The 24,340-nt window shown below is 41.7% G+C and overlaps 1 long non-coding RNA gene across 1 annotated transcript in view; it reads right to left on the bottom strand.

Annotated features, from left to right (window-relative positions):
• LOC144068793 (uncharacterized) overlaps positions 1–24,340 on the bottom strand; it is a 55,468-nt gene that overhangs the window by 16,781 nt on the left and 14,347 nt on the right. The window contains exon 2 of the long non-coding RNA XR_013298309.1: positions 20,331–20,419. This is a non-coding gene — a long non-coding RNA (uncharacterized LOC144068793). The remainder of the gene's footprint in view (positions 1–20,330; positions 20,420–24,340) is intronic.

A 24,340-nucleotide genomic window follows, 5' to 3' on the forward strand; every position in this document is an offset into this window, starting at 1 on the left:
GTGGAAGTGTCAAAATAATATAGCATTTCGTGACACTGCTGCCAAGACAAAAATCAACAGAACAGCCTTTAGCTTAAAAAATGTTGAAAAAGTTCAGACGATGCAACGTTGTGTCATTCACATTGTCACTGAGGAACACCCAGTGAAAAATATATGTTACTATATGTTGAAAAATTCCCCCCAAATAAGAATATAGTGGGACCTCGAGACACGAGCTTAATGCGTTCCGGGACTGAGCTGGTATGTCGATTTTCTCGTAACTCAAATGAACGTTTTCCATAGAAATGAACTAAAAACAAATTAATTTGTTCCAACCCTCTGAAAAAACACCCAAAACAGCATGTTGGATTGATTTGTTCTAATTTGCCATCTATTAACAAAGTATCAAATAACTAGTGGTTTATTAGTATACTAAAATGTGTTTAATCCAACTAAAATTAGACAAATTTTGCGGAGGGTAGAGAGAGAGGGGGGACTTTTTGCACGGCAACGCTTTCGTAACAACATAAACAAATTTAAATGAACTTGGATTACGATGCAGACACACTCAAAAATAAGTTTAATCGAACCTAACACTAAACTTAATTCTAATTAGTTTGACATTTTGATACCTTTCTTCTCCCGGCCAGGTTGGCTCTTTTTGCCCCGCCTCCACACTGACTTTCAGTCAATATCGAGGGTTATTTGAGTTTGTATTCCCTTCAAAATATTCCCCAAATGATGCACACAAAAGTCCTCACAATAGGATAACGCACGACCACTGGCCAACGAGAAGTAGTATATATGCCATTCGCACTGACTAACGGGAAGAAAAAACACTGAAAAAATGCAAGGCTCCGCCCAGTGCTCGCAGAGATATTACAAAGAGGGAGTTGCGACCAGAGACATTACACGAGGGAGTTTTGGGGAGAGAGACAGTGGCCATGATGTTCTTACGAGCAGCATCTCGCGTCCACTGTCTGCTCGTATATCAAAATTTGTCTCGTATCTCAAGATGAATATCTGCTTAAAAATTTACTCGTATCTCAAATTGCCCGTATGTCGGGGCACTCGTATGTCAAGGTACCACTGTAATTGACTACGATCAAAGTTTCTGAACCCATAAATCCATCCCCAAAAACTATTGTATAGCACTTCATTTACGAGATGAGCTAATGCCCTAAGACCAATGGACAGAAAACAGTTCCGGCTTGAACTTGTTTGCCAGAGAAAACTCGACTGCGACCTCCCTGCTGTGTTGTTGGATGTTGTTGTTAGATTAAGGACAGGTTCAAAAGCCACCTGTGTCTCTGGCCAAAGCCATTTGGAGACAAAGCACTTAGTTTTGATTGCATTCATTAGCTTTACGATAAAGGCCACGCTGAAATGCTGGGTTTCGCCACGCCAAAGTTCCGACTTCCCCATTCTTTAAATCGAGACGTTTATTTTTTTCGTCTTCTTCTTCTTCACAACCGCATGGAGGCCAATGTCTCCGGGAGACAACGTCGTTTCAGCTCTGGCGCTACCGCTTTTTTACGACTACAGCTGCCGCGAAGGACAATCCATCAATATTGGTGATTGTATTTTCCCAAGTAAAGAAAGTTTGGAAATTGAAAATACTAAAAAAAAAAAAAACGAAGAGGGGGGGAAAAAAACAAATAGAAGCCCCAATGGTGCGCCGGGAAAAGCAGTAAAAAATCCATCATGCGAAAATGATCCCGGGGGGAGCGTTTTATGTTTGCTCTAAATCGGCTGATTTTACGACTGCAGCAGGCTATGTAATGTAATCACATCAAACTGCCCAAAAGAGCCTCTTCAATTCTCCTTATGTTCGCCCGATCGCTTATCAGCACAGACCTGTAATGGGAAACAAAGCGCTATGATTTTTCCCCGCGAATCCTTGTCGACGGCAAAGTCATAGCGCCCACATTTCACCGACTGTCACCTTCCAAACGGACTTCCCGTTGAACACCCGTCGTCCGATTTGACCTCTGCGTTCCATGCGAACGTTCACGTTCTGCTGCGTGCTAGCCTACGTTCCGGAGGCGCTAGAGGTTGTCTTGGTCTAATTCCACCCTAGCCCTTAATTACCTCATTAATTTAGGCTGACAGGAGAGGTTAAAACCCCTGTGATCCACCACACTCTGGTATTAGCCACTGAACTGGAGGCCGTGACCCGCTTCCCTTTTTGAAGACTGTCAGGTGTTTAACAAGGTTTATATTTAATCTCGAGCTTTATCTTTATGGATCTTGGCTTCTTTTAGTTAAAGAAGCTTAATTACTAGCTTAGAGTCTAACCAGCAGCATATTTGTGTTGAAAAGCTTCTCCTAAACGAGGCTTGGGGGACATTTTAAAGTGCCAAATATGAAATGGAAGCTTGGATTGCTTGTTTTATGGAGCCATCTGTTAAAGATTTTCACTTTTGGAATCCACCAAAGCAGAGGGTTTCATTCTCCAATATACAAATCATTCCTGACAGCAATTAAGTTTTTACATTTTAGGTTTTTCTTTTGAATGATTATTTTCAGTTAAAAAAAAATGTTTTAAAAATTAAAGGGGGGAAAAACATTGAAAAATTGTGATTTTTCATGTTAAAAAAATGTTGTTAATTTAGCATTTTAATGATTAGATTTTGAAACAATGGGGCGAAATAGTAACTACAGTGGTACCTTGACATATTGAACAATTGTTCAATTCGGACACAGAAAATGAGGACTTTGATGGATTTGTGGGTGATGATGATTTGAGTACATTGTAAAATGGCTAAATAAAGTACAACCGAATTCAGTTTTGCCTCTGTAGCCTTTTTAAAAACGTGTTTTTAGCATGTGGGTGTAGCGTGTATGTTTAAGCTGGTGTATGTTTTGCCATGCCTGGCTGCGTCTATAAAAACGGTGTGTCCTTTGTGTGTGTAAAATAGAGAAATAGCACTCGTTACTGACACTGCGGCTAAAAAATATGATGCGCCATATAGTCGTGAAAATACGGTACATCTGCTTGCAATGATGTAAATGCTTTTCTCCTTAGTTAGACCAAACAACAGGAAGGTCAAATCCTCTTGGACAAGTCAATGCAACTTTCAAGCGCTAAAAGAAAACACGGCGGGCCGCACCTGGCCCGCGGGCCTTGGCTTTGAAACGTGTTAAAGGTCCGCCTCAGTCCGAAAACATTTTGTAAAAGATGCCCGCTGAGGGGAAAAACACAATGACGATTCCCGAAGACGCTATCTCGACAGAGGAGTAATAAAGAGCCGCCCGAGACGAGGGTTATATTGGTCTAGCCGGACAGCCGTCACATGTCCAACCTTGACTGAAGTCCGGATTAGAAAGGCTGCCGAGCGAGACGGACGGACAGAAGGAGATAGCGCACGGACGGAGGAAATGATAGTGGAGGGAAGCCGGAGAGGGCGAATAAGGGAATGACGGCAAGGAAGATTGATGCTTCCTCCTGCCTGCCTGATTTTTGCCCATCTCACCAGTCAAAGAAATGGGCGAGCGAGGGAGGGGGCCTCCATTGCTCAGAGGGATGATACAATCACACCGGGAAGAAACACAAGTAGGGAGATGGACTCTGATAATGGTGACCATTGGAAGATTAAATTGTGTGGGGAAATGTTGAACAAACAGAAATATGCTGGGGGGATATGTAGGGTAAAAAAAATAATAATAACAAGGGGAGGGAGGGGAGAACAGTCAAAACTGAGCATTTTTTGTGGCCTGGGGCGAATTTTAGTATGAAAAATACAGTACTATTCACTGCACAATTGGCAAATGCGTTCCAATGTGAATTCTTCACTATTTATGTACAGTGGTACCTCGACATAAGAGTGGCCTGACATATTAGGAATTCGAGATACGAGTAAAGTTTCCGCATCGTAATCCAAGTTCATTTAAATTTGTTTATGTTATGTTACGAGCGCGTTGCCGTGCAAAAAGTCCCCCCCCCCTCTCTGTCCTTCTCTCTCTCTCTCTCCCCTCTTCGAAATATGTCTAATTTTAGTACTATTAAACACATTTTAGTAATATTAAACCACTAATTATGTGTTACTTTGTTAATAAATGGTGAATTAGAAGAAATAAAACATTTTTTCCAATCCAATATCCTGTTTTTGGTGTTTTTTCAGAGGGTTGGAACGAATAAATTTGTTTTTAGTTAATTTCTATGGGAGACGTTTGTTTGAGTTATGAGAAAATCGACATACGAGCTCAGTCCCGGAACGCATTAAGCTTGTTTCTCGAGGTACCACTGTATTGACATGTTTGTGCGTCAAAATGCACTCTCTCCTCTTAAAGGCACTTGTCATGAGGCGGAATGGCCGTGACGACGCGAAATGAATGTCTTTTAAAGCTGTGAACAGCCATAATTGCCACGCTACCCAAGTGTGACCTCGGCGCTCAAAGTGGAGCATAATGGATTGGGGGTCAACGTACGTATGGCGAATGATGCGAGAGCTCGCTTTTCAGCTCCGGTGTGCAAACCAGATTTCAAGCACACACACACACACACACACGTGTCAAATGATCATTTGTCACCTTGATTTCTCTTTAAATATAGGATAGAGTAATACATATACAGAGCATACTTGAAAGTAAGAATCATTGCTGTTATAACTAGGTCAGACACTTGCTTAACAACTTTTGTGCCTGCTATGGGTGACAAATGAATCAAGTCCTTTAAAAGTTCAGTCGAAAAATGTACTCAAAGGCATGTATGTGTGTGTGTATATATATATATATATATATATATATATATATATATGTATATGTATATGTATATATATATATATATATATATATATATATATATATATATATATATATATGTATATATATATATATATATATATATATATATATATATATATATATACCTTGTTTTGTCGCCGGTCTTTTGGTCGCCCGTTGTCGCGGTCCGGGCAACCAAAAGACCGGCGACCAATCGACCGCACACAAGCGATCGCTAGTACGAGGAGTATATATATATTACTTCTCGTTAGCAAGTGGTCCTATTGTGTGGACATTTGTGTGCATCATTTTCTGAATATTTTGAAGGGAATACAAACTCAAACAACCCTCGATATTGACTGAAAGTCAGTGTGGAGGCGGGGCAAGAAGAGCCAGCCCAGGAGAAGAAAGGTATCAAAATGTCAAACAAAATTAGAATTAAGTTTAATGTTAGGTTCCATTAAACTTATTTTTGAGTATTATTTTTGAGAAAATGTAATGGGAATATTTTGAAGGGAATACAAACTCAAACAACCCTCGATATTGACTCGATATTAAGTCAGTGTGTAGGCGGGGCAAAAAGAGCCAACCCGGCTGGGAGAAGAAAGGTATCAAAATGTCAAACAAAATTGGAATTAAGTTTAGTGTTAGGTTCGATTAAACTTATTTTTGAGTGTCTGCATCGTAATCCAAGTTCATTTCAATTTGTTAATGTTATATTACGATTCACCGGTGCAAAACGTGAAGGTTAGTCAGAAAGCGGAGAGGCATTCCATTTTTGACAACAGGTTGGTGAAGGGAAACGAGGTAATATCCAGAAACGGGGGAAGGGGTGACGTGTCCAAGCTATGTCCTTCCAGATAAGTGAGTTTTGGCTGGGCTTGGACCCCCCCCTCCCCGCTGTAATAAGAGTTGACACCTATTTGTGACATATGACTGTATCTCTGATTGCCTGGGGCTCGATAGCATCCCGACACACACGTGGAGGGATAGCGAAAGTGAGCGATGGAGAAATAGAGGGCGTTTGTGGCTCAAACGCGTCGGTCACTGCGATATTTGCTATCGGGGGGATACGGCGCCCGTTTGTGTCTGCTGTCAGGTTTAATGGTGAGATGGGGGGGGTAGCGGGGAGTGGGTGCTGACAGAGAAAAATTGGAAGGCGTGCAGCTTATGTGGCGCTGGCGTTAAGACGTGTCGCTTGGCACCGGGGAGTAGACGGATGAAATTATTGGAGACCCCGGGAGCATCCATTTATTTACATCCGTGTTCGGTGTTGGCCGGTGGACAGAGTAGACGCCGGGTGACTTTCTTCAACTGTGGGATGCTGAGGTCATGAAACAATCCCACCGATTGGGCGCTCGTTTAGCTTCACCGTGCTATTGCCGCAATATATGTACAGTGGTACCTCGAGATATGAGCTTAATTCGTTCCGGGACTGAGCTCGTATGTCGATTTTCTCGTCATGCAAACGAACGTTATGAGATCAACTCTTACCACAAAAGGCCATACAGGGGTTAGTCTATTTTAAATATTCCCAAACATTTTTTCTATTCCTTGTTTTTAGATTTGTCTTTAAAAAAAAATCAACTACACTGGTACCTCGAGATACGAGCATAATGCGTTCCGGAACTGAGCTCGTATGTCGATTTTCTGGTATCTCAAACCAACGTTTCCCATTGAAATGAACTAAAAACAAATTAATTTGTTCCAACCCTCTGAAAAAAACACCAAAAAGAGGATATTAGATTGGAAAAAAATGTTTTATTTGTTCTAATTCGCCATCTATTAACAAAGTAACACATAACTAGTGGTTTAATATTACTAAAATGTGTTTAATGGAACTAAAATTATACGGATTTCGCGGAGGGGAGAGAGAGGGAGAGAGAGAGAGAGGGGGGGGGAGACTTTTTGCACGGCAACGCACTCGTAACATAACAAACACATTTAAATGAACTTGGATTACGATCCAGACACACTGAAAAACTAATTTAATCTAACCTTACACTAAACTTCATTCTAATTTTGTTTTACATTTTTATACCTTTCTTCTCCCGGCCGGGTTGGCTCTTTTTGCCCCGCCTCCACCCTGACTTTCAGATGCAACGTATCGAGGGTTGTTTGCTTTTGTCTTACCTTCAAAATATTCCCAAAAGGATGCACACAAATGTCCTCACAATAGCATAACGCACGGCCGCTTGCCAACGAGAAGTAGTCTATATAACTCTCGTATTAGCGATCGCCTCGCCATTCGCAATAACTAACGGGAAAAAAAACACACTGAATAAATGCAACGCTCCGCCCAGTAGTCGTAGAGACATTACAAAGAGGCAGTTGCGGGCAGAGAGACAGTGGCCATGATGTTCTTATGAGCAGCCTCTCGCGTCCGCTGTCTGCTTGTCTATCAAAATTTGTCTCGTATCTCAAGAGAAATATTTTCCCGAAATTTTACTCGTAATCTCAAATTTCTCATATGTCGGGCCACTCGTATGTGGAGGTACCACTGTATATTTATATATAAATATCAGCAGACCAGGGCCGAAGTAAACTTTCCCAGGAGGATGCTTTCACAATGACTCGAGGGAGTTAAAGTGTAAGTGCTTCCCAAAGTTTTTACAACTTTATAACTATTTCACTTTCCAACTTCTAGCATCATGGGCATCAACACCCGTAAGCTTCCTCTGGGAAATTTGCCTTATGTCTGTTCTTAGGGTGGGAATTTACTCAATCAATTTGGTCCTAGAAACCTGGATTGCGGTCAATGTGACTTATAGTCAATAAAATTCCGTACTTGCCTGATTTTTTGTTTGCAATTCACAAGCAATTGTTTAATAAAAACTCATTCTTCCTCTGGCTGAAATGCACCCTCCCATCTAATTAGATTTTAGACTGTCTAAAAGAGTTCTAACCCAGGAGAAAAGTGCACTTTCACGGCCAAAAGCAACATTTACGAGTGGCGAAAACGCGCTTCGGTCCACCTCGAGTCGCCGTTAATAGCGAGGGAGAGGTTGCCTGCCCGGCGGCGTCAGAACCTCCGTGGCGCTTTGAAAATTAAGCCTTGCGATAATAAATCTCCACACTGTCGAAATCGTAATGGTCCCCACGGAGATTCATCTAAGGACTCTCAATTAAGAGACATCGGCGACCCAGCGAGAGATTTTTGCTCTAATGAAGTAGTTCCCATTATTGTCGTGGCGGTAAATTATTCAGCAAGACTCTTTGACGGGAGGGTGGGATGACGTGGAAAATAAAAATGAGAAGTCTTCTCATCATTTCCAATTCATCACCTTTCTCCCATTATGCCCTCCAGATCACAGAGAATATTCACCTAATCAGATTTATGATTTATCCCATTTAAATTCAGTAGACTTTTTCAAACGCGGGATGGTGGCTGGAAGAAGAAGAAGAAGAAGAAGAAGAAGAAGAGCCGAGCGGGATAGACAGAGAGAAGCAATTTATAATCTTGAACGGGGACGGAAAAAAAAAAAGACACCTAGTGAGGGTGACCTCTATTTGAATGAATAATGATTGGCTCTTTATAGATTCCAATCCGGCGCCATTTCTAACGAGCTACAGTGATTATTTGCTTGTGTCTAAGGGCAGATTCTCCCGCTCTGACTTATTACCGCTGGAAAATATGCATTTCACAGCTGCCACACTATTACGGGAAGGCTCTTTTTTTCCATTTACCATTTATAAGCATTCTATCAAAGTCCAGCAATTACGATATATATACACGTTTGGACAGCACTGGATGAAGGCCAGATCAGAAAATGATTGCCTTATTTTCTCATGAATATAGAATTAGCGTGCCACTGTCTGAGCTGACGAGTGGCGTCAAAGCGCTGAAGGAATATCAAATAATTAATTTCCACCTCCTTCAAAAATATCTCCTTTCGAGCGAGCGCTCGCTCACCTTCGGCAGAAATGTGCTTTCGTTCACTTTGGAAAATTTCACTCATTAATCATTATTAGTTCGACCTGACCGGTGTGATTGATACGGCTTAATTAGCTATTAATTGTAGCTTTTGTAATTCATTACGTGCCCCCGGCTTTGTGCAGGCCGATTTTTTTGCGAAGATCATTTCGCTCATTAAGACACTTGAATGACACCACGGGAATTTACATATTTGGGAAAAGTACACACACTGAGTGAGGTAACGAGATCACGTTTACAAGAACAAACGCAACAAAGTAGTAGCTTAACGGGGACGAAGAAAAAAAAATACTATTAAAAACTAACAAAGGTACCGTATTTTCATACATTCTATATGGTGCATAGTATTTTTAGCCACAGTGTCAGTAACGAGTGCTATTTCTGTATTTTAAACACATAAAGGACGCACCGGTTTTTTAGACGCATATATATTATATATGAATATCGAACCGCAATAGCGCTGGCTACCGGAAGCAGCCCCAGACTCTATTTCCGGTTTTCGGTGCGCAGTGACTGCTGGGATATATAGTTCTTGCACGCTACACCCACACGCTAAAAACACGTTTTTAAAAAAGCAACGGAATCAAAACTGAGTTCGGTTGTACTTTATTTGTTATGTAAATATGTCTTATCCTATTGTGAGGACATTTGTGTACATAATTTTCGGAATATTTTGAAGGGAATACAAAAGCAAACGACCATCGATAGGTTGCATCTGAAAGTCAGGGTGGAGGCGGGACCAATAGAGCCAACTCGGGAGAAGAAAGATATAAAAATGTTAAAAAAAAATTGAATAAAGTTTAGTGTAAAGTTAGATTAAACTTATTTTTGAGTGTGTCTACATTGTAATCCAAGTTCATTTAAATTTGTTTATGTTATGTTACGATAGCGTTGCCGTGCAAAAAGACCCCGCCCCTCTGTCCGTCTCTCCCTCTCTCCCCCCTTCGAAATCCGTCTAATTTTAGTTCTATTAAACACATTTTAGTATACTATTAAACCACTAGTTATGTGTTACTTTGCTAATAGCTGGTGAATTAGAACAAATCAAAAGGTTTTTCCAATCCAATATCCTGTTTTGGGTGTTTTATCAGAGGGTTGGAACAAATTAATTTGTTTTTAGTTCATTTCAATGGAAACCATTCATTTGAGTTACAAGAAAATCGACATACGAACTCAGTCCCGGAACGAATTAAGCTTGTATCTCGAGGTACCACTGTACCATTTGCCCACAATGGCCGTAGAGTTGTTTTTTCAAAATGCAAACATGACAAACCAATTTCGCAGTTCCAAATTGGATTAGGCAAACATTCCCCCCCCACCGAGTACGGAAAGAGACACCGGCAAAGTCTAAAACGAATCGTCCGGGCACTCGGAATCCTGCCGAGACACGGCGGCCGCCTGTTGCGGAAGGAAGCATGAGAAGCCCAAAGAATTGCAAGTGATAAACACCTGCGCAATATCAACACCTAATCTACTCACACGGGCACACAAAAAAAATCATCTTGCAGTGAAATGAATGCATGGCTTGTCGCGCTGCTGGAAAGCTTTTGACACAAATACAGCCGCTGCTATTGCTTAAATGCATATTGAACCATACGTAGGGAGCCAGGATGTTCCCGGAGGGGGGTGAAAAATCATACAAAGAAAAACCAAAAAACAAGAAAATGGAAATGTAGCAATAAACTCCACCCGCCGAATAAAAGATGTTGACCCGATACTATAGTGCGTCTAATGAAATGTCAAGGGGGAGATGGGCGAAATTACGAGCTTTGCTTTGGGGAACATGACTGTCTGATTTAATGGCAAGTCCATTCAACAGCTGTCACAACAGTTTATTCCAGAAATGATGACCGAATGGCAGCGGCGCTTGAGGAAAAGGCAAATAATCCAAGAAAATCATAAGACCGCTGCAAAAGGACGAGCGCAGTATTTGCACAGACAGCTTGAAATAATGAAATGAAATGACAAGACGGTGCATGATGGCAATGTATTTAAATGAATGACACTGTGTTAGCTTGAAGAATGCACCATGTTATTGGGTGGAGAACACCACCACTACTTTGTTATCGCAGTGTAGTAGCGAATTGTGGGGAGAAAGAATAGTAAATAAATAAATCTCTTCCCTCCGGAGGTTTCACTTCAAGGTTTGCCGCCTAAATGTGTTTGCTTGTGCTCTTCTAAGCAGATTCCTTTAAGAAATGAATCAAACGCGCAATTTCAAAAGGTGCTTTCATTCAAGAAGTCAGGGTTAGTCATTCAAAAACTGGAACGCTCATTCCAATACCGACGGCTGCCAGGTAGGATATAAAGAAACAAATACAGTGGTGCCTCGAGATACGAGCTTAATTCGTTCCGGGACGGAGCTCGTATGTCGATTTTCTGGTAACTCAAACGAATGTTTCCCATAGAAATGAACTAAAAACAAATGAATTCGTTCCAAGCCTCTGAAAAAACACCAAAAACATCTATTAACAAAGTAACTAGTGGTTTAATAGTACACTAAAATGTGTTTAATAGTACTAAAATTATACGGATTTCGAATGGGGGGCTTTTTGCATGGCAACGCGCTCATAACAAACAAATTTAAATGAACTTGGATTACGATGCAGACACACTGAAAAATAAGTTTAATCGAACCTTACACTAAACTTAATTCTAATTTTGTTTGATATTTTGATACCTTTCTTCTCCCAGGTTGACTATTTTTGCCCCGCCTCCACAAGGACTTTCAGTCATCGAGGGTTTTTTGCTTTAGTATTATTCCCTTCAAAATATTCCCAAATTGATGCAGACACAAATGTCCTCACAACAGGAAAACGCACGACCACTTGCCAACGAGAAGTAGTATCTACGCCATTTGCACTGACTAACGGGAAAAAAAACACTGAAAAAAATGCAACGCTCCGCCCAGTGCTCGCAGAGACATTACAAAGAGGGAGTTGCGACCAGAGACGCTACACGAGGGAGTTACGGGGAGAGAGACAGTGGCCATGATGTTCTTATGAGCAGCATCTCGCGTCCACTGTCTGCTCGTATATCAAAATTTGTCTCGTATGTGGAGGTACCACCGTATGCAAGAAAATCTATTCACAGAAAACTGTACTCACATAGTTGAAACAAAAATCATCGTGTTTTATATGGATCAATCAAATTAGGATGACTCAGGTGTCAGATATGACCAAATCCCGTCAAGAAAATGGATTGGGGCTACCGACGAAAAACGAATCACATTGATTGCTTCGACAATAAAATGTTCCACAGCACTTTAATAGCAACTCCGTTTGCATGTTCTCTTTCAATTTTCTGATAAGTTAGTACAAATTTGCACTGCGCAAGAATGGAAAGCCAATAACGGCATAAGTCTCAGTTGTGATAAAGCAGAAGCAATGTACTTTTAGCGAAAAGCAAAGAACTTGAACTTCAATGTGACAAAGTACAAAAAAAAAGTCTAACGTCCAGAGAGGAATTACATTGGGTACATAAATGCCTTTAAAATGAACACTTTGCACCAGAAAAGCGGTTATGAACACTCAAGACAAGCTTAAAAATACATTTACTGACAGGATTGTCTTACAACATCACTGGTATAATTGTAATAGACGTGTACCTAATATGAGCATGTTTGCATTTTTTGCCATATAATTACGACAGCAAGGTTCTACGGATTCCTTTTCTAGGAAACTAGCGAGAGGCCCTTTAAAAGAACAGGAAGTGCACTTCCAGTTTGCTGCCCTTACCCGATGAGCAAACACGCACAATTGCTAATGCACAATGTGACCAATCTGATTCTGAATACTAAGTGAATTGGGAGCACTTCTCTTACGATGGAATAGTCAACGCTCACCTAAAAAAAGGTCAACGGAAGCATCGTGACCCCAAAACAAAAGCCCAGGTGGCTTCCTGTTAATCTTTTGTGAGACCTGTAGAATTCACCACTTTACAGATTAAATGGTTAGATTATATTTATTTTTGAGTGTGTCTGCATCGTAATCCAAGTTCATTTAAATTTGTTTATGTTATGTTACAATAGCGTTGCCATGCAAAAAGCATCCCCTCTCTCTCTCTTTCCCTCCTTCGAAATCTGTCAAATTCTAGTACTATTAAACACATTTTAGTAATATTAAACCACTAGTTATATGTTACTTTGTTAATAGATGGCGAATTAGAACAAATAAAACTGTTTTTCCAATCCAATATCCTGTTTCTGGTGTTTTTTCAGAGGGTTGGAACGAATTCATTTGTTTTTAAGTTCATTTCAATGGGAAACGTTCGTTTGAGTTACGAGAAAATCAACATACGAGCTCAGTCCCGGAACGAATGAAGCTCTTATCTCGAGGTACCACTGTACTGGGCACCACCCACCACGATCAATCCTAAAAGGGCTCTTGCTTTGAAAAACGGAAGACTTGGGACAACCAAACAAAAACAAACCTTCCTCCATCTACGTTCTTCGTCCAATCCCGACACACAATCTGGCCTTTTCTCTATAGCTTTTGTATTCCACTCACGAGGCCTTGTGTTCTCGCGCCTGCCTCCATCTGTTGTTCCTTACCCCGTAGTAGTGTGTAATTTTGCTCCACACAAGTAGGCCTAGTGTGACTGCTGTAATGAATTGTACTTAATTGCCGAATGGGACCCACGGCTTTAAATATAATTCTCAGGACACTTAACCGAGGTCACCGGGAATGATAAACACACCTTAATAAATGGTCTGGAGCTGCGAGCAAAGCGGGAAACCATTTCTCTACTTAGAGCCTAATGCGGCAAAAGAAGGGAATCTAATGAAAATGATCAGGGTAGTTATTAGCGCCATTACAACGTCTTTTTCACGCCATTTCGATGCAGATGAATCATGAAAAGACATGAGTGTATCATAGCAGCTAACTGTTACTGATAATCTTGTTTTGAATGCAATCAAATCATTTGATGGATCGTATAAGTTGCACCTTTTCCCCCCACACTTTAGCCAAGCCTACGAGTTGTACACGGGTGCGACTTATATAACGGTAAAATGGAGAATTTGGCATTCTGAAAGGGAAAACTGTCCAAGCATGGAGTAAATATTAACTGCCAGAGGCATTCTTGGCTTCTGACTAAGAAACCAAGAAACTTTTGTGCTATTAAAGTACAGTGGTACCTCGAGATACAAGCTTAATTCGTTCGGGACTGAGCTCGTATGTTGATTTTCTTGTAACTCAAACGAACGTTTCCCATAGAAATGAACTAAAAACAAATGAATTTGTTCCAACCCTCTGAAAAAACACCCAAAACAGGATATCGGATTGGAAAAAATGTTTGATTTATTCTAATTCGCCATCTATTAACAATGTAACAAATAACTAGTGGTTTATAGTATCCGTAAAATGTGTTTAATAGAACTAAAATCTAAAATTAGACGGATTTCGCGGAGGGGAGATAGAGAGGGGGGGTGACTTTTTGCACGGCAACGCGCTCGTAACATAACAAACAAATTTAAATGAATTTGATTACGATGCAGACACTCAAAAATAAATTTAATCTAACCTTACACTGAACTTAATTCTAATTTAGTTTTACATTTTGATACCTTTCTTCTCCCGGGTTGGCTCTATTTGCCCCGCCTCCACCCTGACTTTCAGATCCAACCTTGATGGGTTTGCTTTTGTAATCCCTTCAAAATATTCCCAAAATTATGAACACAAATGTCCTCACAATAGGATAACGCACAACCACTTGCCAACGAGGAGTATATATAACTCTCGTATTAGCGATGGCCTCGCCATTCGCACTGACTAACGGGAAAAAAAAACACTGAAACTGTACTTTACTACAGTGTATTTTTTCCATGCCTTCCTATGTTGATTTCTAACAGCAGTTAGCCCGCGAATGGCTTTTTCGAACGGAAATGCCAGCAGGCTGGAGTTGTAATCGTCCTGACTGATTCTGACATGCTTTCAGAGGTACAACTTCGGTATGAACTAACTACTGCACGTTTCTCGGACAATTACCCCCCCCCCCCCCCCCCCTCTATCTACCCCAAAATACGATGTATGCAAATAAAACAGGGCGACGATCCGTACTTCCGAAATGACAGGAATCCAAATGCCATATACTTCCAGCTCTGTAAACATTAGCATTTGTTCCCCTCGGCTGTTACGGCAAATGGCGCTCCCGCGGATAAACACCATTAGCGGCGCTCCATTCCCTGGGGTATTACCTCAAGGAGCCGAAGCAAAGGAAATCCTCGCGTGTACCCGAGGACGCGTATACAGTGCGTTATTAATCACAGGAAGATCATTTGCTCCTAAGAGCCACCCGAGAGCTTAATTTCATTTGTTCGCATCGATTTAGCGGCCATTTCAGAGAGCGCGGGCTCGATACAAAGTATTGATTGGTGACTAAATGACCTTGTGCGCCAACTGTGACCGAAAGACGCAATGAAGACGATGTCGGTCAAATGGTTGGGAACAACAAAGAATGGAACAACGTAGCCATGCAATTCATCTTTTTGCTCATATTTATAAAACAACTCACTTATTGTTTGTTTGGGGTTTTTTGTGTATATTACGTGAAAGTCTCCTAGGATATAGATTTCAAAATGTTTTTGCAAACGAATGGGCGTTTTTGTTTAGGGCAAAAAAAACGTATTTCCACCGGTAATCCAAGTTCATTTAAATATTTGTTATTTTACCAGCACGTTGTTGTGCAAAAAGCCCCCCCTCTCTCTACCCTCAGCGAAATCCGTCTAATTTTAGTTATATTAAACACATTTTAGTCATATTAAACCACTAGTTATGTGTTACTTTGTTAATAGATGGCGAATTAGAACAAATCAAACATTTTTTCCAATCCAATATCCTGTTTTGGGTGTTTTTTCAGAGGGTTGGAATGAATGAATTTGTTTTGAGTTCATTTCAATGGGAAACGTTCGTTTGAGTTACGAGAAAATCGACATGCAAGCTCAGTCCCGGAACGAATCAAGCTCGTATCTCGAGGTACCACTGTACATGGTCCCTGCATATATCGCATGTATTTTCAAAGAACAAGAAAACACCATGGCATTGACAACCCCCCCCCCCCCCCCCAGTAAATACGAGAGCAGCACACGTACGTGGCCAAGCTTACGTGCGTGTTAAATAGGGGAATGATGGATATATCTGGTTGCCCGCCTTAGCTTATCAGGAAAAGGGCCAGTATGGGTTTCATCAGGAGCTTGATCAAGTTGGAGATACAAGTAAGCCAGGTAAGCTTCCCAGGAAGGCAACAGCTGCAGAAAAAGAGATTGGCTTGTCCACCCGCTGAAATAAATGGTGGCACTAAGGCTGAGATAGTCAAAGAAAGGAAAGAGGAGACTGCTTTTATGTGGGTGCCTGTTTGATAAGGCCCTCGTGGGGCGATTATATAAAGCTGAAGGGGAGCTTAATGCACTTGTAACTGATGGAAAAGATCAAACTTTCTCTCAAGTTGCGTGCATGGAAATTCAAAAGTGTCGAGTGGAGCTCCATTTTGATACCAATGTACACGGCAACAACGCACTCGTAACCGAACAAACAAATTTAAATGAACTTGGATTAATATATACAGACACACTCAAACATACGTTTAATGTAACTTTACACAAAACTGAATTCTAATTTTGTATTAATTTTTTTTACCTTCGTTTTGGGCGGGTTAGCTGTTTGCCACGCCTCCACCCTGACGTTCGCTATCAATGGGCTGTTTGCTGTGGTATTCCCTTCAAAATATTCTGAAAATGATGCACACATGTCCTCACAATAGGATAACGCACGACCACTTGCCAACGAGAAGTAGTCTTGAATGAGTGATCGCGGGAACTAACAGGCTAAGGAAGGAATAACAGCCTACCCATATATTGATTGTGGGTAATGAAGTTTTATTCTGAGAAAGGGTACCATTGCCTATGGGTGTTGTGTGCACGAGTATACTTCATTGCCCAGAAAGCCCTCTTTTTGCCCGTGCATGCGCGTTGTGCGTTTCCTGGTCGAAACTCGTCTGAATAAATCGGTCAGTGCTCGTAGATATAGTAGTTATACACGAAAGAGTGCGCTACAATAATAAACAGCCTCTCATGTCATGGCCACCTGGCTTGGTCGCATCTCGAAATTTTGATCGTATCTCGGGCGAATTATTCGATCGAAATTTTCATCGTACCTCGAGCATGTCGTGGGTAGAGCTGATCGTAGGTCGAGGTACCACTGTAATTGACTTAACCTGTCATATTTTGATTGCAAAGGTTCAACGATTGCCATTGTCAAGTAAGATTTGGTCTAAATTTAAAAAAAAAACGAAATTTGAAGCCGGTACATGGAAATAGCAGAGAAGAAAGCCACAGGCTCCCTTTTGCACCGTCAGCTAGCGGCGGACTGGATTTATGATCTTGCAAGTTCATTTTACTTTTCTTCATCCCCTGAGTGTTTGAACCCCCGTGGCGATGGCAGAATTGGGGGAGCGAATCCGGTGATTTACGACGGACCTTTACGTAGCTCTTGACCAGGTGCGAAAGCAAGTTTCCGGGTCCCCGTGCGAATTTGTGAATGTTTAGCACAATGCATTCTGGCCTTTTTACATAGGCAACTTTGCATGGCTAGCAATGGGGGGGCAGGGTCGCTAGTAGTATCGGAGAAGGCCTTCTAGTAGTTCTTGAGTTTTTCTCTAAAACGTATTGAGATGATTGCTCTACAAGTGGAAAAGTGTCAATAAAAGAGACGAGGCAACAAGTTCATTCACCGAGACAGTGGCGGTCTCGCTGCGCCTTACACAACATCTCATCTTGTCACTGGGATAGAGAGGCCAGGCCATGGGAATTGTAAAGAGCTGGAGAGCGGGAGACGGGGTGTGGGTGGGTGGGGTGCTTCATAGACTCACGGTGGCCATCACTGTCATTCATGCCTGACAGTTCATTCAATTCTGCTGACATGTAGAGAGATCCCTTGCGTATGGATTGAGACTCTGTATTTTTTCGTCTGCTCTGAGTTTGGAAATGTACAACTTCCCCACGTTTTCATCCGGAATTGTTGCCTTTGGACCACATCGACCTCTACCACAAATACAGTGGTACCTCGAGACACGAGCGTAATTCGTTCCGGGACTGAGCTCGTATGTCGATTTGCTCGTAACTCAAAAGGAACGTTTCCCGTTGAAATGAACTAAAAAAAATTGCACGGCAACGCGCTGGTAAAATAACAAACAAATTTAAATGAACTTGGATTACAATGCAGACACTCAAAAATAAGTTTAATCGAACCTAACACTAAACTTAATTCTAATTTTGTTTGACATTTTGATACCTTTCTTCTCCCGGCTGGGTTGGCTCTTTTTGCCCCGCCTCCACACTGACTTTCAGTCAATATCGAGGGTTGTTTCAGTTTGTATTCCCTTCAAAATATTCCCAAAATGATGCACACAAATGTCCTCACGATAGAAAAACGCATGGCCACTTGCCAACGAGAAGTGGTATATACTCCTCTCGTATTAGCAAACAAGCACCGCCATTCGCACTGACTAAGGAAAAAAAACATTGAAAAAATGCAAGGCTCCGCCCAGTGCTCGCAGAGACATTACGTGAGGGAGTTGCGACCAGAGACATTACACGAGGGAGTTGCCGGGAGAGAGACAGTGGCCTTGATGATCTTAAGAGCAGCATCTCGCGTCCGCTGTCTGCTCCTATATCAAAATTTGTCTGGTATCTCAAGATAAAAATTTGCCCGAAATTTTACTCGTATCTCGAATTGTTCGTATATCGGGACACTCGTATGTCGAGGTACCACTGTATTCTTAGTTTCTGAATATTCTCTGTAGAACGACAAGTTTCTCCTGGCTCAACTCCGATTTCTTTTTGGTGGACTACAAGGCACTTCTGACATAAACGGCCAAGTTTTGTCACCAAATATCTTTCACAAATATAAATGACTCAAAATGACATAGAACAGCAAGTAACTTTTGCAACAAAGGTACCTCTACAAGTCTACAAGTTTGTTTCATTTTCCCCACAACAAAACAATTCTTTTTCACCATTAAACTTTATCTTTACTACACTTCTAAAACGACTCTTGCTACCAAAAAAGACATTTTCAATTCCTGCACTACTGAAAACAAGGTGCGGTATTTTCAAATGGGTGGAGGGAGCATGTCACTTTCACAAATTGCAGTAATTTGGAGGATACGATGCCTGTGATGTCGTCTTCTATTTTCTTCAAAGAGTCAATTTACTAAATCTTTAGACACTTGTTGTAGCGGGAGTACTTTTTAGGAGAGTGCTGCAGCCATTCTCCTGTTCTAATGAAAATAACTTCACATGGACTACGAATGCTCGCTCACATCTTCTGTAACGTAACGTACATTGCATGTCGAGTCTTTGGGAGCGCAAAGTGCGCTCTGGCTTGACCGAGTTGTGCCACTTTGGCTTCGGGCTGCTCTTCACTGTAATTGCTTTTGTTCTTTTCTTATCAGCCTGATAGCTTTCCTGTCACTTTGCTATTAGCACATGGGCAGGCCACGTCGGTGGGTTCCGCTTGCTCAATCAAAACGCACCGCGTACCGATCGAGCACAATTCGTAAGAAGCCATTTCAGGAAATTGGAATCTTCCCATCTTCCCAGAATGACCGTATTTGTTCGAGTATAATGTGCACCCGTGTATAACGCGCACCCATAATTTGTGACTGAAAACTTTTTGCACGGCAATGCGCTGGTGAAATAACATAAACAAATTTAAATGAACTTGGATTATGATGCAGAGACACTCAAAAATAAGTTTAATCGAACCTAACACTAAACTTAATTCTAATTTTGTTTGACATTTTAATACCTTTCTTCTCCCGGTTGGGTTGACTCTTTTTGCCCCGCCTCCACACTGACTTTCAGTCAATATTGAGGGTTGTTTCAGTTTGTATTCCCTTCAAAATAATGCACACAAATGTCCTCACAATAACGCACGGCCACTTGCCAACGAGAAGTCGTATATACTCCTCTCGTATTAGCGAACAAACTCCGCCATTCGCATTGACTAACGGGAAAAAACACTGAAAAAATGCAACGCTCCGACCAGTGCTCGCAGAGACATTACAAAGAGGGAGTTGCGGGGAGAGAGACAGTGGCCACGATGTTCTTATGAGCAGCATCTCGCGTTCGCTGTCAAAATTTGTCTCGTATCTCAAGATAAATATTTGCCCGAAATTTTACTCATATCTCGAATTGCTCGTATGTCGGGCCACTCGTATATCGAGGTACCACTGTACTACCAATATGAACACAATTCTGAAATGGAATTTCCCATTTTAAATCCTTAAGGTCTAATTCATCATCCTAATATTTCAAATTTGTCGAAGTCTGATCATCATCGATAACGCTCCATTGGGAAGACTCGTTTCCCTGGAGCGAATTTTATTGAATTTTTACAACCCTATATTATCCTCAAAACTTGCCCAGGTTATTTGGAGAAGCTGGCTTTTGTAAAAGAGGGTAGATTATCGCCATCTGGCGGACAAAGACAGGTCTCCCATAATGCGGAGGGGAGTGTTTCACCGGGACTCGTGTATAACGCGCACCTGAACTTTGCTTCAGTTTTTTTAGTACAAAGTTTTGCGCGTTCTACTTGAATAAATGCGGTATGTGCCTTACAGCCACGTGCGGCCATAGCAAGCACCGAGTGGTCATGTTGTCACATTTCTTGCCCCCATTTTCCAATTAACTCACCATCGATCAGCTCTCCAGCCCATGATGCCGTGTGCCTCTCGCAGACGCTTCCTGTCCAAGTTCTCTCAAGATTTTGTCACGCTTGAAATCTGAAATGAGAGGAGTTGCTATTTAATCTGTTTTTTGATTGGAAAACATTGCCTAGCTTTTACCTGAAGGACATATACCAAGAAAGTAATTATGTTGAAAGCGTGAAAGTGTTTGATACAAATTAATTATACAGTACACGGCAGTTCATGAGTACGTTCCCAAAGCAATCCAGAACAGACTTTTGTCGCTAACGAGAATAGAAAACAAAAAGAAGTACTAGAAGTCCTACAGTTCCTCAACTTCTTGTCTTAAGCAAGGTGAACTTTAGCAGTGGTACCTCGAGATACGAGCTTAATGCATTCCGGGACTGAGCTCGTATGTCGATTTTCTCGTAACTCAAACGATTGTTTCCCCTTGAAATGAACTAAAAACAAATTAATTTGTTCCAACCCTCTGAAAAAACACCAAAAAGAGGATATTGGATTGGAAAAAATGTTTTTTTGTTCTAATTCACCATCTCTTAACAAAGTAACACAACTAGTGGTTTAATATTACTAAAATGTGTTTAATAGTACTAAAATTAGACAGATTTCGAAGGGGTTTGTTATGTAACATAACAAACAAATTTAAATGAACTTTGATTATGATGCAGACACACTCAAAAATGAGTTTAATCTAACTTTAAACTAAACTTAATTCAAATTTTGTTTTACATTTTAATACCTTTCTTTCTTGGTTGGCTCTATTTGCCCCGCCTCCAGTCTTTTACATGAAGCTTTATAGTGAGCCTAAAGGCAACCGTCACGTTTTGGGTGTTCAATAGTCTTCCCTAATGAGGGCAGCACTGGGGGTTTTAGGTCAGATTTATTCATTGGATAGACTGGAAATCTTCTCTGTATAGGCAAACATGCGTTTGAAAGTGGAAAATGAAAGACAACAAACAACGCAGCAGGCTCCAGCGTTTTCAGGACATTGAATCAATAGACTGCGCCATTAGGTTGTGATGCAGGCCAACCGAACGGCCTCAAATCCAATTGTCATGTCCACTGATACACACATGGGGGAACATTTTTTTGGAACAATTTACATTCCATTCTCAGTTTTGAAAGAGATCTGCAACGAAGCCAAACGCTAGCGTCAGCTATGGCGATTGAGCAAACCGAGCGAGCTTTTACCAGAGTTCAGCAAACGTCGCCATCGATTGGCAGACTGATTGTCCAAACCGCTATTGCCGTGACCACCCGCCACTCCGGCCAGCCTCCCTTCCGCCATTAGGCCCGTGCCCTCATCGATCAGCCCCAGTCTGGCTCACACACGGATCGCTCAGCTTGACGTCACTTGTGAGCGAGTGAATTGATTAAACTATTGGGCTGATCAAACGGGAAGTGTCAGGCGGAAAAAGGATATCAAGACAATATATGAAGATACCCGAGTCAATTCGTTGGATTGGGTCCTTGTTTTTGACAACGTTTCCGAGGGAGTGTTAAGCTACAAAAATCTGGACGGTCGGTCATGTGATTCAACTAATAAACGTCTGAAGTTATTTTCCATGTCAGGCTTTGCAAATATGATTTAACTTCTCAGTAGAACCATCTGTAGCGACTTGGCAAAGACAAATGGCAGACAACATACATTTCAGCGCGCATAATGCAACCTACAGTCCAGAATGTACAATATATTGCTGTCATTGTAAAAGCTTTAAGACACTCCTGGAAGATTCTCAACATCTAGAGTCAAAGCGTTAACAGTAAAATTGATCATTCCTTCATGAACGTCAATCTTATTACCTAGGATTGCCAAAATTGCAAATGATCCCCAATCAATTCACGACTTTGTCATGTCTGAATAACCGAAGAGCAACAAGATGAGTGGGGCGCTCCCACCAAGGCCAGGCGAGAGAATCTATCTGCAAACCGAAAGACTGATGGCGAGCCCCGTGGAAAAGCAGCCATCCGTCATGAGACTGTCAACATTGCCATATGTCTGCGGACGTAGGGAAAGTGTGCATCCGTGAGACCGCATAAATTAACCCACAGTTGTAGCAAATCCATAGGCGAATGGGATCAGCACCTCTTCAAATTCCAGGCCTCCAAATCTGCATTGCTTTCAAACATCTACAATTTTCTTCACTTATGAAAACTGAAGCCGTAAACAAACGTGGACCAGCGAGCTTCCCTTCTTTCCCTGTCCTCGATGGTTTAGCCAATTCCTTGTTATTTAAAAAAGACGGGGAAAAAAGCTTTGAAAGATTAGCCCCCTAGCTTGCATGCCATTATCATTAATCAGTGTGTTATTGACTGTTCTGCCCTTTCTTGTTTCAAGTTCAGGCCTTCCTTAATCCACACATTCTGCCCAGAAGACAAACACTCCACTCAGTCAAGCTCAACCACAGCTAGCTCTCGAACTGCGCCCACCCTCGCGGCCGTCGATCGATCGATCGATCGATGGCGAGGCTACCGCTCCACCGTGACCGGACGTTTCGTCGAAAGACGTTTGGTCCCCGGACGTTTGGTCCCCGGACGTTTGGTCCCCGGACGTTTGGTCCCCAGACGTATGGTCGACAGGACGTTTGGTCGACTGGACGTTTGGTCGACCGGATGTTTGTTAGAACAGATGTTTGGTAGAACAGACGTTTGGTCGCCGGGTTCGCTCACTGTCAAATTATGACAGTTTACTGTTGATATTTTGATATTAGATATTTAGATATTAAACTCACTCGCTCTCTCATGATTATAATTTTGAGAGCTGGTTTCAATAGTAACAACCCGGCGACCAAACGTCCGTTCTGCCAAACGTCCGTTCTACCAAACGTCCGCTCTACCAAACGTCCGTTCTACCAAACGTCCGTTCGACCAAACGTCTGGGGACCAAACATCTTTCGATGAAACGTCCGAGTACCCCGCTCCACCAGCTGGACAAACATCAGTACATGGACTCTACTGTACATCATAAACCCGGAAAGACAAGTCTAAAATGACACTCCCCTTGAGAGGAAGTACTTTTTCAGGGGAGTGAGTTGTCGAACTTGTCGCAGCACGCCAGTTGCGACTTGCTCTGCGGTCCAACCTTTAAAATCAGCCCCCAAAAGACCAACAATAACAACAGGAAAAATATGTAAAACACAAAGTCAAGGGAATGCCGAGGCATTTTACGAGGCTCCTCTCTGGTGGGAATTGGTGTAGCTGGGCTTGTTTGCGCTAAAGCACAAATCATGCTGTCAGTTTCAGTGTGCCTGTCAGAGCGCCGCGACGTCAAGACGCCAGCGCGCACTGACATCGCATGAGTCAGTGGGGATGGCGGCTAGCCTTAAGCTGCGATAGGAAAATTGGGTGGGTTATAATACGGCGTGTGCGTAGCCGTTCATGCCACTACCTCTCCGCTGGGAGAGAATTTTATTTTGCTTTTTGGGATATTTGCTGCTCCGAATAAGATAATGCGCACAGACGAATACAGTTAACGTATTTTCTTCCACAATAATGTTATATTGTTTACTGAATAGATGTCTTAAGGTGTACATTTATTAGCAGAAAAAACAATACTGGGATGACAAATGAAATAAAAGTACAGAGACTTTTCTTGAAATCTCTGGTGGTGTCTGTGTAAATTTCCTATACAATGGTTGTTTTGGGAATATAGTAATAAACGTAATGTTCACTGAAATGGTATTATGAATTTTTCCATTCATTAAGGGTGGGAATATGGGACACACTTTTGTCGTTTTTGGTTTCTGCAAAGGATTTTTAGACAAATGGAGTGGGATTTTACAACCTGGGGATCAGAGGAATGAGTTTGTCTATATTTTTGGGGGTGATTTGTCCCCCCCCCAAAATGGCCTCAAAACTGCTACAAATATGATGTAGAATTAAGTTTTGTGTAAAGTTGGATTAAATTTATTTTTGAGTGTGTCTGCATCGTAATCCAAGTTCATTTAAATTTGTTTATGTTATGTTACGAGCGTGTTGCCGTGCAATAAATCCCCC

The sequence above is a fragment of the Stigmatopora argus genome, chromosome 23, assembly GCF_051989625.1.
Source record: "Stigmatopora argus isolate UIUO_Sarg chromosome 23, RoL_Sarg_1.0, whole genome shotgun sequence".
NCBI lineage: Eukaryota > Metazoa > Chordata > Actinopteri > Syngnathiformes > Syngnathidae > Stigmatopora > Stigmatopora argus.